Below are 12,173 nucleotides of genomic sequence, written 5' to 3'. Positions count from 1 at the left end.
ACACCGAGGGGGAGTTACAGAGAGGGTGAGTGCAGAGACACTGAGGGCGAGTTACAGGGAAGATGAGTGCAGAGACACCGAGGGGGAGTTACAGGGAGGGTGAGTGCAGAGACACCGAGGGGGAGTTACAGGGAGGGTGAGTGCAGAGACACTGAGGGCAATTTACGGGTAAGGTGAGTGCAGAGACACAGTGGGGGAGTTACAGGGAGGGTGAGTGCAGAGACACCGAGGGGGAGTTACAGGGAGGGTGAGTGCAGAGACACTGAGGGGGAATTACAGGGAGGGTGAGTGCAGAGACACTGAGGGGAAGTTACAGGGAAGATGAGTTCAGGGACACCGAGGGGAAGTTACAGGGAGGGTGAGTGCAGAGATACCGAGGGGGAGTTACAGGGAGGGTGAGTGCAGAGACACTGAGGGGAAGTTACAGGGAGGGTGAGTACAGAGACACAGTGGGGGAGTTACAGGGAGGGTGAGTGCAGAGACACCGAGGGGGAGTTACAGGGAAGGTGAGTGCAGAGACACCGAGGGGGAGTTACAGGGAGGGTGAGCGCAGAGACACAGAGGGGGAGTTACAGAGAGGGCGAGTGCAGAGACACCGAGGGGAAGATACAGGGAAGGTGAGTGCAGAGACACCGAGGGGGAGTTACAGGGAGGGTGAGTGCAGAGACACCGAGGGGAAGTTACAGGGAGGGTGAGTGCCGAGACACCGAGGGGGAGTTACAGGGAGGGTGAGTGCAGAGACACTGAGGGGGAGTTACAGGGAGGCTGAGTGCAGAGACACTGAGGGGAAGTTACAGGGAGGATGAGTGCAGAGACACTGAAGGGGAGTTACAGGGAGGGTGAGTGCAGAGACACAGAGGGGGAGTTACAGGGAGGGTGAGTGCAGAGACACAGTGGGGGAGTTACAGGGAAGGTGAGTGCAGAGACACCGAGGGGAAGTTACAGGGAGGGTGAGTGCAGAGACACCGAGGGGGAGTTACAGGGAGGGTGAGTGCAGAGACACTGAGGGGGAGTTACAGGGAAGGTGAGAGGAGAGACACAGAGGGGGAGTTACAGGGAGGGTGAGTGCAGAGACACAGTGGGGGAGTTACAGGGAGGGTGAGTGCAGAGACACCGAGGGGAAGTTACAGGGAGGGTGAGTGCAGAGACACCGAGGGGGAGTTACAGGGAGGCTGAGTGCAGAGACACTGAGGGCGAGTTACAGGGAAGGTGAGTGCAGAGTCACAGAGGGGAAGTTACAGGGACGGTGAGTGCAGGAGACACTGAGGGGGGAGTTACAGGGAGTGTGAGTGCAGAGACACCGAGGGGGAGTTACAGGGAGGGTGAGTGCAGAGACACTGAGGGCGAGTTACAGGGAAGGTGAGTGCAGAGACACAGAGGGGGAGTTACAGGGAGGGTGAGTGCAGAGACATTGAGGGGGAGTTACAGGGAGTGTGAGTGCAGAGACACCGAGGGGGAGTTACAGGGAGGGTGAGTGCAGAGACACTGAGGGCGAGTTACAGGGAAGGTGAGTGCAGAGACACAGAGGGGGAGTTACAGGGAGGGTGAGTGCAGAGACACTGAGGGCGGAGTTACAGGGAGAGTGAGTGCAGAGACACAGAGGGGGAGTTACAGGGAGGGTGAGTGCAGAGACACTGAGGGGAAGTTCCTGGGATGGTGATTGCAGAGACACAGTGGGGGAGTTACAGGGAGGGTGAGTGCAGAGACACTGAGGGGAAGTTACAGGGAGTGTGAGTGCAGAGACACTGTGGGCAATTTACGGGTAAGGTGAGTGCAGAGACACCAAGGGGAAGTTACAGGGAGGGTGAGTGCAGAGACACCGAGGGCGGAGTTACAGGGAGGGTGACTGCAGAGACACTGAGGGGGAGTTACAGGGAGGGTGAGTGCAGAGGCACTGAGGGGGGGTTACATGGAGGGTGAGTGCAGAGGCACCGAGGGGGAGTTACAGGGAGGGTGAGTGCAGAGACACCGAGGGGGAGTTACAGGGAGGGTGAGTGCAGAGACACCGAGGGGAAGTTACAGGGAGGGTGAGTGCAGAGACACCGAGGGGGAGTTACAGGGAGGGTGAGTGCAGAGACACCGAGGGGATGTTCCAGGGAGGGTGAGTGCAGAGGCACAGTGGGGGAGTTACAGGGAGGGTGAGTGCAGAGACACCGAGCGGGAGTTACAGGGAGGGTGAGTGCAGAGACACCGAGGGGAAGTTACATGGAGGGTGAGTGCAGAGACACCGAGGGGAAGTTACATGGAGGGTGAGTGCAGAGACACCGAGGGGGAGTTACAGGGAGGGTGAGTGCAGAGACACCGAGGGGGATTTACAGGGAGGGTGAGTGCAGAGACACCGAGGGGGAGTTACAGGGAGGGTGAGTGCAGAGACACAGAGGGGGAATTACAGGGAAGGTGAGTGCAGAGACACCGAGGGGTAGTTACAGGGAGGGTGAGTGCAGAGACACCGAGGGGAAGTTACAGGGAGGGTGAGTGCAGAGACACAGAGGGGGAGTTACAGGGAGGGTGAGTGCAGAGACACTGAGGGGAAGTTACAGGGAGGGTGAGTGCAGAGACACTAAGGGGGAGTTACAGGGAGGGTGAGTGCAGAGACACTGAGGGGAAGTTACAGGGAGGGTGAGTGCAGAGACACAGAGGGGGAGTTACAGGGAGGGTACCCAATCCATATATCTATATAAATATATATAGATATTTATATTAGGGGTGAGCGGGTTCGGATTTCTGAAATCCGAACCCCCCCGAGCCCCCCCGATCCGAGTCCGATCCGAGTCAGGCTCGACTTCTCCCGCCTGAGTCGGATCTGAAATCGAGGCAAAACGTCATCTTCCCGCCTTCCGAGTCTCGCGGGTTTTGGATCCTATATAAGGTACACACGTCGGCGCCATTTTCTCACTCGGCTGTGGACAGTGAAGAGGGAGGGTGGGAGTTAGGGCTGTGTAGTGTAGTGTAGTGTAGTGCTGCTGTTGTCCACTACTTCAAAGTCCATAGGGGCTGGCTGTGTTGTGCTGTGCTGCTGTTGTTAATAGGGGCTGTGTCCACTACTTCAAAGTCCATAGGGGCTGGCTGGACTGTGTTGTGCAGTCAGTTCTCCATAGGGGCTGTGTCCACTCCAAAGTCCTGTGCAGTGTCCCAGTCCTAAAGGGGTGCTGAAGTGTTGTCCAGGGGGTGCTCTGTCCATCAGGGGTGCTCCCCCCAAGTGCTAAAAAAATAATATATTTTCTGTGTTTGTGAATTGTGTGCGCAGTAGCCGCACGTGCATCAACAAAGTAGTGCCAAGCGTGCGCCTGTGTCATAAGTAAAGGGCCGGCTGGCTTGACCGTTAAGGGTGCTGTAACCCCCGAAAGTACACTCCAGTCCAAACCAAAAAAAAAATTATTTTCTGTGTTTGTGAATTGTGTGCGCAGTAGCCGCACGTGCATCAACAAAGTAGTGCCAAGCGTGCGCCTGTGTCATAAGTAAAGGGCCGGCTGGCTTGACCATTAAGGGTGCTGTAACCCCCGAAAGTACACTCCAGTCCAAACCAAAAAAAAAATTATTTTCTGTGTTTGTGAATTGTGTGCGCAGTAGCCGCACGTGCATCAACAAAGTAGTGCCAAGCGTGCGCCTGTGTCATAAGTAAAGGGCCGGCTGGCTTGACCGTTAAGGGTGCTGTAACCCCCGAAAGTACACTCCAGTCCAAACCAAAAAAAAAATTATTTTCTGTGTTTGTGAATTGTGTGCGCAGTAGCCGCATATGCATCAACAAAGTAGTGCCAAGCGTGCGCCTGTGTCATAAGTAAAGGGCCGGCTGGCTTGACCATTAAAGGGTGCTGTAACCTCCAAAGTACACTCCAGTCCAAACCAAAAAAAAAATTATTTTCTGTGTTTGTGAATTGTGTGCGCAGTAGCCGCACGTTCATCAACAAAGTAGTGCCAAGCGTGCGCCTGTGTCATAAGTAAAGGGCCGGCTGGCTTGACCGTTAAGGGTGCTGTAACCCCCGAAAGTACACTCCAGTCCAAACCAAAAAAAAAATTATTTTCTGTGTTTGTGAATTGTGTGCGCAGTAGCCGCATGTGCATCAACAAAGTAGTGCCAAGCGTGCGCCTGTGTCATAAGTAAAGGGCTGGCTGGCTTGACCGTTAAGGGTGCTGTAACCCCCGAAAGTACACTCCAGTCCAAACCAAAAAAAAAATTATTTTCTGTGTTTGTGAATTGTGTGCGCAGTAGCCGCACGTGCATCAGCAAAGTAGTGCCAAGCGTGCGCCTGTGTCATAAGTAAGGGGCCGGCTGGCTTGACCGTTAAGGGTGCTGTAACCCCCAAAGTACACTCCAGTCCAAACCAAAAAAAAAATTATTTTCTGTGTTTGTGAATTGTGTGCGCAGTAGCCGCACGTGCATCAACAAAGTAGTGCCAAGCGTGCGCCTGTGTCATAAGTAAAGGGCCGGCTGGCTAGACCGTTAAAGGGTGCTGTATCCCCCGAACGTACACTCCAGTCCAAACCAAAAAAAAAATTATTTTCTGTGTTTGTGAATTGTGTGCGCAGTAGCCGCACGTGCATCAACAAAGTAGTGCCAAGCGTGCGCCTGTGTCATAAGTAAAGGGCCGGCTGGCTTGACCGTTAAGGGTGCTGTAACCCCCGAAAGTACACTCCAGTCCAAACCAAAAAAAAAATTATTTTCTGTGTTTGTGAATTGTGTGCGCAGTAGCCGCACGTGCATCAACAAAGTAGTGCCAAGCGTGCGCCTGTGTCATAAGTAAAGGGCTGGCTGGCTTGACCGTTAAGGGTGCTGTAACCCCCGAAAGTACACTCCAGTCCAAACCAAAAAAAAAATTATTTTCTGTGTTTGTGAATTGTGTGCGCAGTAGCCGCACGTGCATCAACAAAGTAGTGCCAAGCGTGCGCCTGTGTCATAAGTAAAGGGCCGGCTGGCTTGACCGTTAAGGGTGCTGTAACCCCCGAAAGTACACTCCAGTCCAAACCAAAAAAAAAATTATTTTCTGTGTTTGTGAATTGTGTGCGCAGTAGCCGCACGTGCATCAACAAAGTAGTGCCAAGCGTGCGCCTGTGTCATAAGTAAAGGGCCGGCTGGCTTGACCGTTAAGGGTGCTGTAACCCCCGAAAGTACACTCCAGTCCAAACCAAAAAAAAAATTATTTTCTGTGTTTGTGAATTGTGTGCGCAGTAGCCGCACGTGCATCAACAAAGTAGTGCCAAACGTGCGCCTGTGTCATAAGTAAAGGGCCGGCTGGCTTGACAATTAAAGGGTGCTGTAACCCCCAAAGTACACTCCAGTCCAAACCAAAAAAAAAATTATTTTCTGTGTTTGTGAATTGTGTGCGCAGTAGCCGCACGTGCATCAACAAAGTAGTGCCAAGAGTGCGTCTGTGTCATAAGTAAAGGGCCGGCTGGCTTGACCGTTAAGGGTGCTGTAACCCCCGAAAGTACACTCCAGTCCAAACCAAAAAAAAAATTATTTTCTGTGTTTGTGAATTGTGTGCGCAGTAGCCGCACGTGCATCAACAAAGTAGTGCCAAGCGTGCGCCTGTGTCATAAGTAAAGGGCCGGCTGGCTTGACCGTTAAGGGTGCTGTAACCCCCGAAAGTACACTCCAGTCCAAACCAAAAAAAAAATTATTTTCTGTGTTTGTGAATTGTGTGCGCAGTAGCCGCACGTGCATCAACAAAGTAGTGCCAAGCGTGCGCCTGTGTCATAAGTAAAGGGCCGGCTGGCTTGACTGTTAAGGGTGCTGTAACCCCCGAAAGTACACTCCAGTCCAAACCAAAAAAAAAATTATTGTCTGTGTTTGTGAATTGTGTGCGCAGTAGCCGCACGTGCATCAACAAAGTAGTGCCAAGCGTGCGCCTGTGTCATAAGTAAAGGGCCGGCTGGCTTGACCGTTAAGGGTGCTGTAACCCCCGAAAGTACACTCCAGTCCAAACCAAAAAAAAAATTATTTTCTGTGTTTGTGAATTGTGTGCGCAGTAGCCGCACGTGCATCAACAAAGTAGTGCCAAGCGTGCGCCTGTGTCATAAGTAAAGGGCCGGCTGGCTTGACAATTAAAGGGTGCTGTAACCCCCAAAGTACACTCCAGTCCAAACCAAAAAAAAAATTATTTTCTGTGTTTGTGAATTGTGTGCGCAGTAGCCGCACGTGCATCAACAAAGTAGTGCCAAGAGTGCGCCTGTGTCATAAGGGCCGGCTGGCTTGACCGTTAAAGGGTGCTGTAACCCCCAAAGTACACTCCAGTCCAAACCAAAAAAAAAATTATTTTCTGTGTTTAGCCGCACGTATATATCAAATCGATATAACATAAATGGAGGACCAAACTTTCTCTGATAAAAATAAAATAGAGAAAGATCAAGAACCACTTCCTCCTAGTGCTGAAGCTGCTGCCACTAGCCATGACATAGACGATAACATGCCATCAACGTCGTCTGCCAAGGCCGATGCCCAATGTCATAGTAGAGGGCACATACAATCCCAAATGGCAAAGTTCAGGAAAATGACCTTGAAAAAGACATTTAAATCAGCTGAAGAGAAACGTAAACTTGCCAATATGCCATTTACGACACGGAGTGGCAAGGAACGGCTAAGGTCGATCCCTAGTATGTTCATGACTAGTGGTTCAGCTTCACATGACGATGGAAGCCCTCCTCCCACTAAAAAAATCAAAAGAGTTAAGCTGGCAAAAGCACAGCGAAGAACTGTGCTTTCTAAGAAGATATCACAAATCCCCAAGGAGAGTCCAAGTGTGGTGGTGGTTGCGATGCCTGACCTTCCCAGCACTGGACGGGAAGAGGTGGCTCTTTCCACCATTTGCACGCCCCCTGCAAGTGCTGAAAGGAGCACCCACAGTCCACTTGCTGATATGCAAATTGAAGATGTCACTGTTGAAGTACAACAGGATGAGGATACTGGTGTAGCTGGCGCTGAGGAGGAAGTTGGCGAGGAGGATTCTGATGGTGATGTGGTTTGTTTAAATCAGGCTCCGGGGGAGACAGTTGTTGTCCGTGGGATGAAAAAGCCCATCACGGTCATGCCTGGGCAGAAGACCAAACATTCCACCTCTTTGGTCTGGCAATATTTCTATCCAAATCCGGACAACAACTGTCTTGCCATATGTACCATATGTAAAGGTGAAATAAGTAGGGGTAGGGACGTCAACCACCTAGGAACATCCTCCCTTATACAGCACCTGCAGCGCGTTCATAAAAAGTTACTGTCAAGTTCAGAAACTTTGGCTAAGACCGTAAGCAGTCCAGGGACACCTAAATCCCGTTGTCCTGTTGTATCCAAGCGCCTGCAAACCACACCGTCAACTCCCTCCTCGTCAATTTCCTCCTTAGTCAGGATCGGAAGTAGTCCTGCAGGCCATGTCACTGGCATGACTGACTCTCCTATCCGGGATTCCTCTGGAGGATCCTGCATTGCTACGCCTACTGCTGCCGCTGCTGCTGTTGCTGCTGCTGGGAGTCGTTCATCATCCCAGAGAGGAAGTAGGAACACCACTACTTTTACTAAACAATTGACCCTCCAACAGTCCTTAGCGAGGAGGATGAAGTACGACAGCAGTCATCCTGAAGCAAAACGTATAACTGACGCCTTGACTGCTATGTTGGTGTTAGACGTGCGTCCGGTATCCGCCATTAGTGCAGTGGGATTTAGACAATTGATGGAGGTAGTGTGTCCCCGGTTCCAAATCCCGTCTAGATTCCACTTCACTAGGCAGGCGATACCGAGACTGTACAGAAACGTCAGAAAAAGTGTCCTCAGTGTCCTGAAAAATGCCGTTGTACACAATGTCCACTTAACCACGGACATGTGGACAAGTGGAACAGGGCAGACTAAGGACTATATGACTGTGACAGCCCACTGGGTAGATGTATCACCTTACGCAGCAACAGCAGCAGCGTCACCAGTAGCAGCATCTCAGAAACGCCAGCTCGTTACAAGGCAGGCTACGCTGTGTATCACCGGTTTCAGTAAGAGGCACACCGCCGACAACCTCTTAGAGAAACTGAGGGAAATCATCGCCCAGTGGCTTACCCCACTTAGACTCTCCTGGGGATTTGTGATATCTGACAACGCCACCAATATTGTGCGGGCATTACATCTGGGCAAATTCCAGCACGTCCCATGTTTTGCTCACACAATAAACTTGGTGGTGCAGAATTTTCTGAAAAGCGACAGGGGCGTGCAGGAGACGCTTTGGGTGGCCCGAAAAATTTCTGGCCACTTTCGCCATTCAGCGACTGCGTGCCGAAGACTGGAGCGCCAGCAAACACTCTTGAACCTGCCCCGCCATCACCTGAAGCAAGAGGTTGTGACGCGGTGGAACTCAACCCTCTATATGCTTCAGAGGATGGAGGAGCAGCAAAAGGCCATACAAGCCTATACATCCACCTATGACATAGGCAAAGGAGGGGGTATGCACCTGACTCAAGCGCAGTGGAGAATGATTTCCGTGTTGTGCAAGGTTCTCCAGCCCTTCGAACTTGCCACACGTGAAGTCAGTTCAGACACAGCCAGCTTGAGTCAGGTCATTCCCCTCATCAGGCTTTTGCAGAAGCAGCTGGAGAAAGTGAAGGAGGAGCTAAGACGGAGCGATTCCGCTCGGCATGTGGGACTTGTGGATGAAGCCCTTCATTCGCTTTGCCAGGATTCCAGGGTGGTCAATCTGTTGAAATCAGACCACTACATTTTGGCCACCGTGCTTGATCCTAGGTTTAAAGCCTATGTGGTGTCTCTCTTTCCGGCCGACACAAGCCTGCAGAGGTGCAAAGACCTGCTGGTGAACACACTGTCAGCTGAAGCGGAACGTGACACGTCAACGGCTCCTTCTTCATTTTCTCCCGCAACTGGGGCTGCCAGGAAAAAACTTAGGTATCCTAAGCAACCCGCTGGCGGTGATGCAGGGCAGGCAGGACCAAGTTTGGACATCTGGTCCGGACTGAAGGACCTGGCAACAATTTCTGACATGTCTACTGTCACTGCATATGATACTGTCACCAGTGACAGAATGGTGGAGGATTACATCGGTGACAGCATCCAAGTAGGCATGTCAGACAGTCCATACCTGTACTGGCAGGAAAAAGAGGCAATTTGGAGGCCCCTGTACAAGCTGGCTCTATTTTACCTGAGTTGCCCCCCCTCCAGTGTGTACTCCGAAAGAGTGTTTAGTGCAGCCGGGAACCTTGTCAGCGAAAGGCGTAGGAGGTTGCTTCCACAGAATGTGGAGAAGATGATGTTCATCAAAATGAATTATCCGCTCTTCCAGGGAGACCAGCCTCCAGAAGGTACAGAGGGACCTGTGGTGGTGGATTCAAGTGGGGACGAGTTAATACTTTGTGAGGATGAGGATGTACACACTGAAGAGGGTGAGGAATCGGTGGATGAGGAGGATGAGGATGACATCTTGCCTCCGTAGAGCCAGTTTGTGCAGGGACACATTAATTGCCAGCTTGTTTTGTGGGGGCCCAAACGAACCAATTATTTCAGCCACAGTTGTGTGGCAGACCCTGGCGCTGAAATGATTGATTTGTTAAAGTGTGCATGTCCTGTTTATACAACATAAGGGTGGGTGGGAGGGCCCAAGGACAATTCCATCTTGCACTTCTTTTTTTTCTTTGCATTATGTACAGTTTGGGGCCTAGTTTTTCTAACTGCCATCCTGTCTGCCACTGCAGTGTCACTCCTAGATGGGTCACGTGTTTGTGCCGCCCACTCGTGTCGCTTAGCATAGTCATCCAGCTACCTCGGTGCAACCTTTTGGACATGAAAACACTATTGTGAGGTGTGAGGTGTTCAGAATAGACTGGAAATGAGTGGAAATTAAGGTTATTGAGGTTAATAATAGCATAGGAGCAGAGAAACCAACAAATTCTGTGATTTTAGCTGTTTTTATGCTTTTTAAAAAAAAAATACAGATCCAAAACACAAAACCCAGAACCCAAAACACGGAAGGGTGGTTTTGGCAAAACCAATCCAGATCCAAAACACGAAGAAAGATCCAGATCCAAAACCAAAACACAAAACACGAAAAGTGGCCGGTGCACACCCCTAATTTATATCTATATATAGTTTCCAAAATGGTCCGGCACTGACATCAATATTCCCAGCTGGTCCTGGTGCTCTTTCCCACTGTAATATACTCCACTATAGCGCAAATGAAAGGCACTGACGGACACTTCAATAATAAAATTAGAACACAGATACTCTCTGTTGCAAAGTCAATGTTTCAGAGGGTAGACCTACTTTATCAAGACATGTCTTGATAAAGGAGGTCACCTCTCCGAAACACAGGGGTCAGCTCTACTCCTCAGCTTGCCAAGCGCTGGATCCTCACTTGTCTCTCGGCGGTAGCTTAACTTCACCGGCTGCTTTGAACAGCAAAGAAGCTGTTATAAGATATCTCTCTCTATACACATACACGTACTTATCATACACATGTAAAAATAATACATATTATAATTGCATTAGTATGTTAGTATAATGTATATCAGTCCCCATTTTTCTTCTTCATAAGATATTTTGAGGTTTATATATAGCCTTTAGACTAACATTAGTATTGCCATCATAACATATATTATTTTTACATTATGTTTCCCATTTGCTTTCCTTGTCTTGTCCTTTCATATATCTGTATGTGCCTCCCCTTCTCTGTATCCCACTGTGCTCCACATCCCGCATTGTACTGCCCTTTTCCTATCCCGCACTGTGGGCTTGATTCAGAGCCGCTCGTAAGCGGCCGCTCGTTCGCTCTGAGCGATGTTCGCACAACTGCGTATGCATATGGGTTGTAATACGCATGCGCGAACCAGTCATTGCGGTCGGAAATTGTGTGCAAAATAGCGAATGCCTGCTAATTTGAGTGACAGATTGAGGCGTTTGTGGGTGGTAACAGGGGAAGGTGCTTGAAAACGGGGAGTGGAGGTCCGAACGCAGGCGTGCCAAACGGTCAAAACGGGCGTTTAATGGGTGTGCATAATTAACAAAGCAGCGTCATCGACCACATCACTTGGTTGTCTTTTAGCCTGAACTGCTCGCATTATTGCGGTAGTGAAATCCAACCACAAGCACTGCGAGCAGTTCATACGCCTTTCGATGTACTCGATTACTCTAATAAATAGCGGAGATGATGTAGGATGCGAGCGGCCAGGGGACGTTTAAAAAAAAATAGCGAGCGCATGTTTCGTTCGCTCGTTCAGACATAGAGGCGTCAACAGACCGCAAAGAGCGAGCGCTCTATTTAAATATCCGGCCCCTTTTTCTGAACGAGTGAGTGCAAATAGCGTCCGGCTCTGAATCAGGCCCTGTGCTCCCTGTCCCACACTGTAATTCCTTTTCTCTCATCTCACCCACACCATGCTCCCCTTCCTCCATACCCACACTGTGCCCCCTTCCCGTATCACACCCACACTGTGCCCCCTTATGCCACCCACACTGTACCCCCTTCCCTCTTCTCACCCACTGTGCCCCCCCTCAAACATCTCACCCACAGTGCCCCCCTTACCTCATCTCACCCACACTGTGCTCCCCCCTTACCTCATGTCACCCACACTGTGCTCCCCCCTTACCTCATCTCACCCACACTGTACCCCCCTTCCCTCTTCTCACCCACTGTGCCTCCCCTCCAACATCTCACCCACAGTGCCCCCCCTTACCTCATCTCACCCACACTGTGCTCCCCCTTACCTCATCTCACCCCCTCCCTCATCACACCCACACTGTGCCCCCTCATCCCACCCACACTGTGCCTGCCATCTCTCATCATACCCACTGTGCCCCCCCTTCCCTCATCTCACCCACTGTGCCCCCCTCCCACACCTCACCTAAACTGTACCCCCCTTCCCTCATCACACCCACTGTGCCCCCTCCAACACTTACCTGCAACAACACTGGCCACAAAGGGAAAGTCGTCCAGTGCCATCTTCATTTTTGCATTTCTTCTGCTTCTCTGTGCCTGCTGTCTGTACTTTCATGCCTGACGCTGGCTGCCAGGGTCCCTGGAAAAGCTGGACACTCACACTGCACTGACTGGGGTGGAGCTTCCTGATGACTAATCGCTTATTTCAGCCAGTGATCAGAGGAGACTGAAGCAGACAGCTCAGATCACTTCAGACTCCTCAGGACACTGGCTTAAATATCCGAGGAGTCATCAGGCAGCCAGGCTCCGCCCCCACCCCAG

This window comes from Taudactylus pleione, unplaced genomic scaffold, assembly GCF_031769625.1.
Source record: "Taudactylus pleione unplaced genomic scaffold, aTauple2 ptg000471l, whole genome shotgun sequence".
Taxonomy (NCBI): domain Eukaryota; kingdom Metazoa; phylum Chordata; class Amphibia; order Anura; family Myobatrachidae; genus Taudactylus; species Taudactylus pleione.
The sequence above is the reverse complement of the archived record's forward strand: the minus strand, read 5'-3'. Positions refer to the sequence as shown.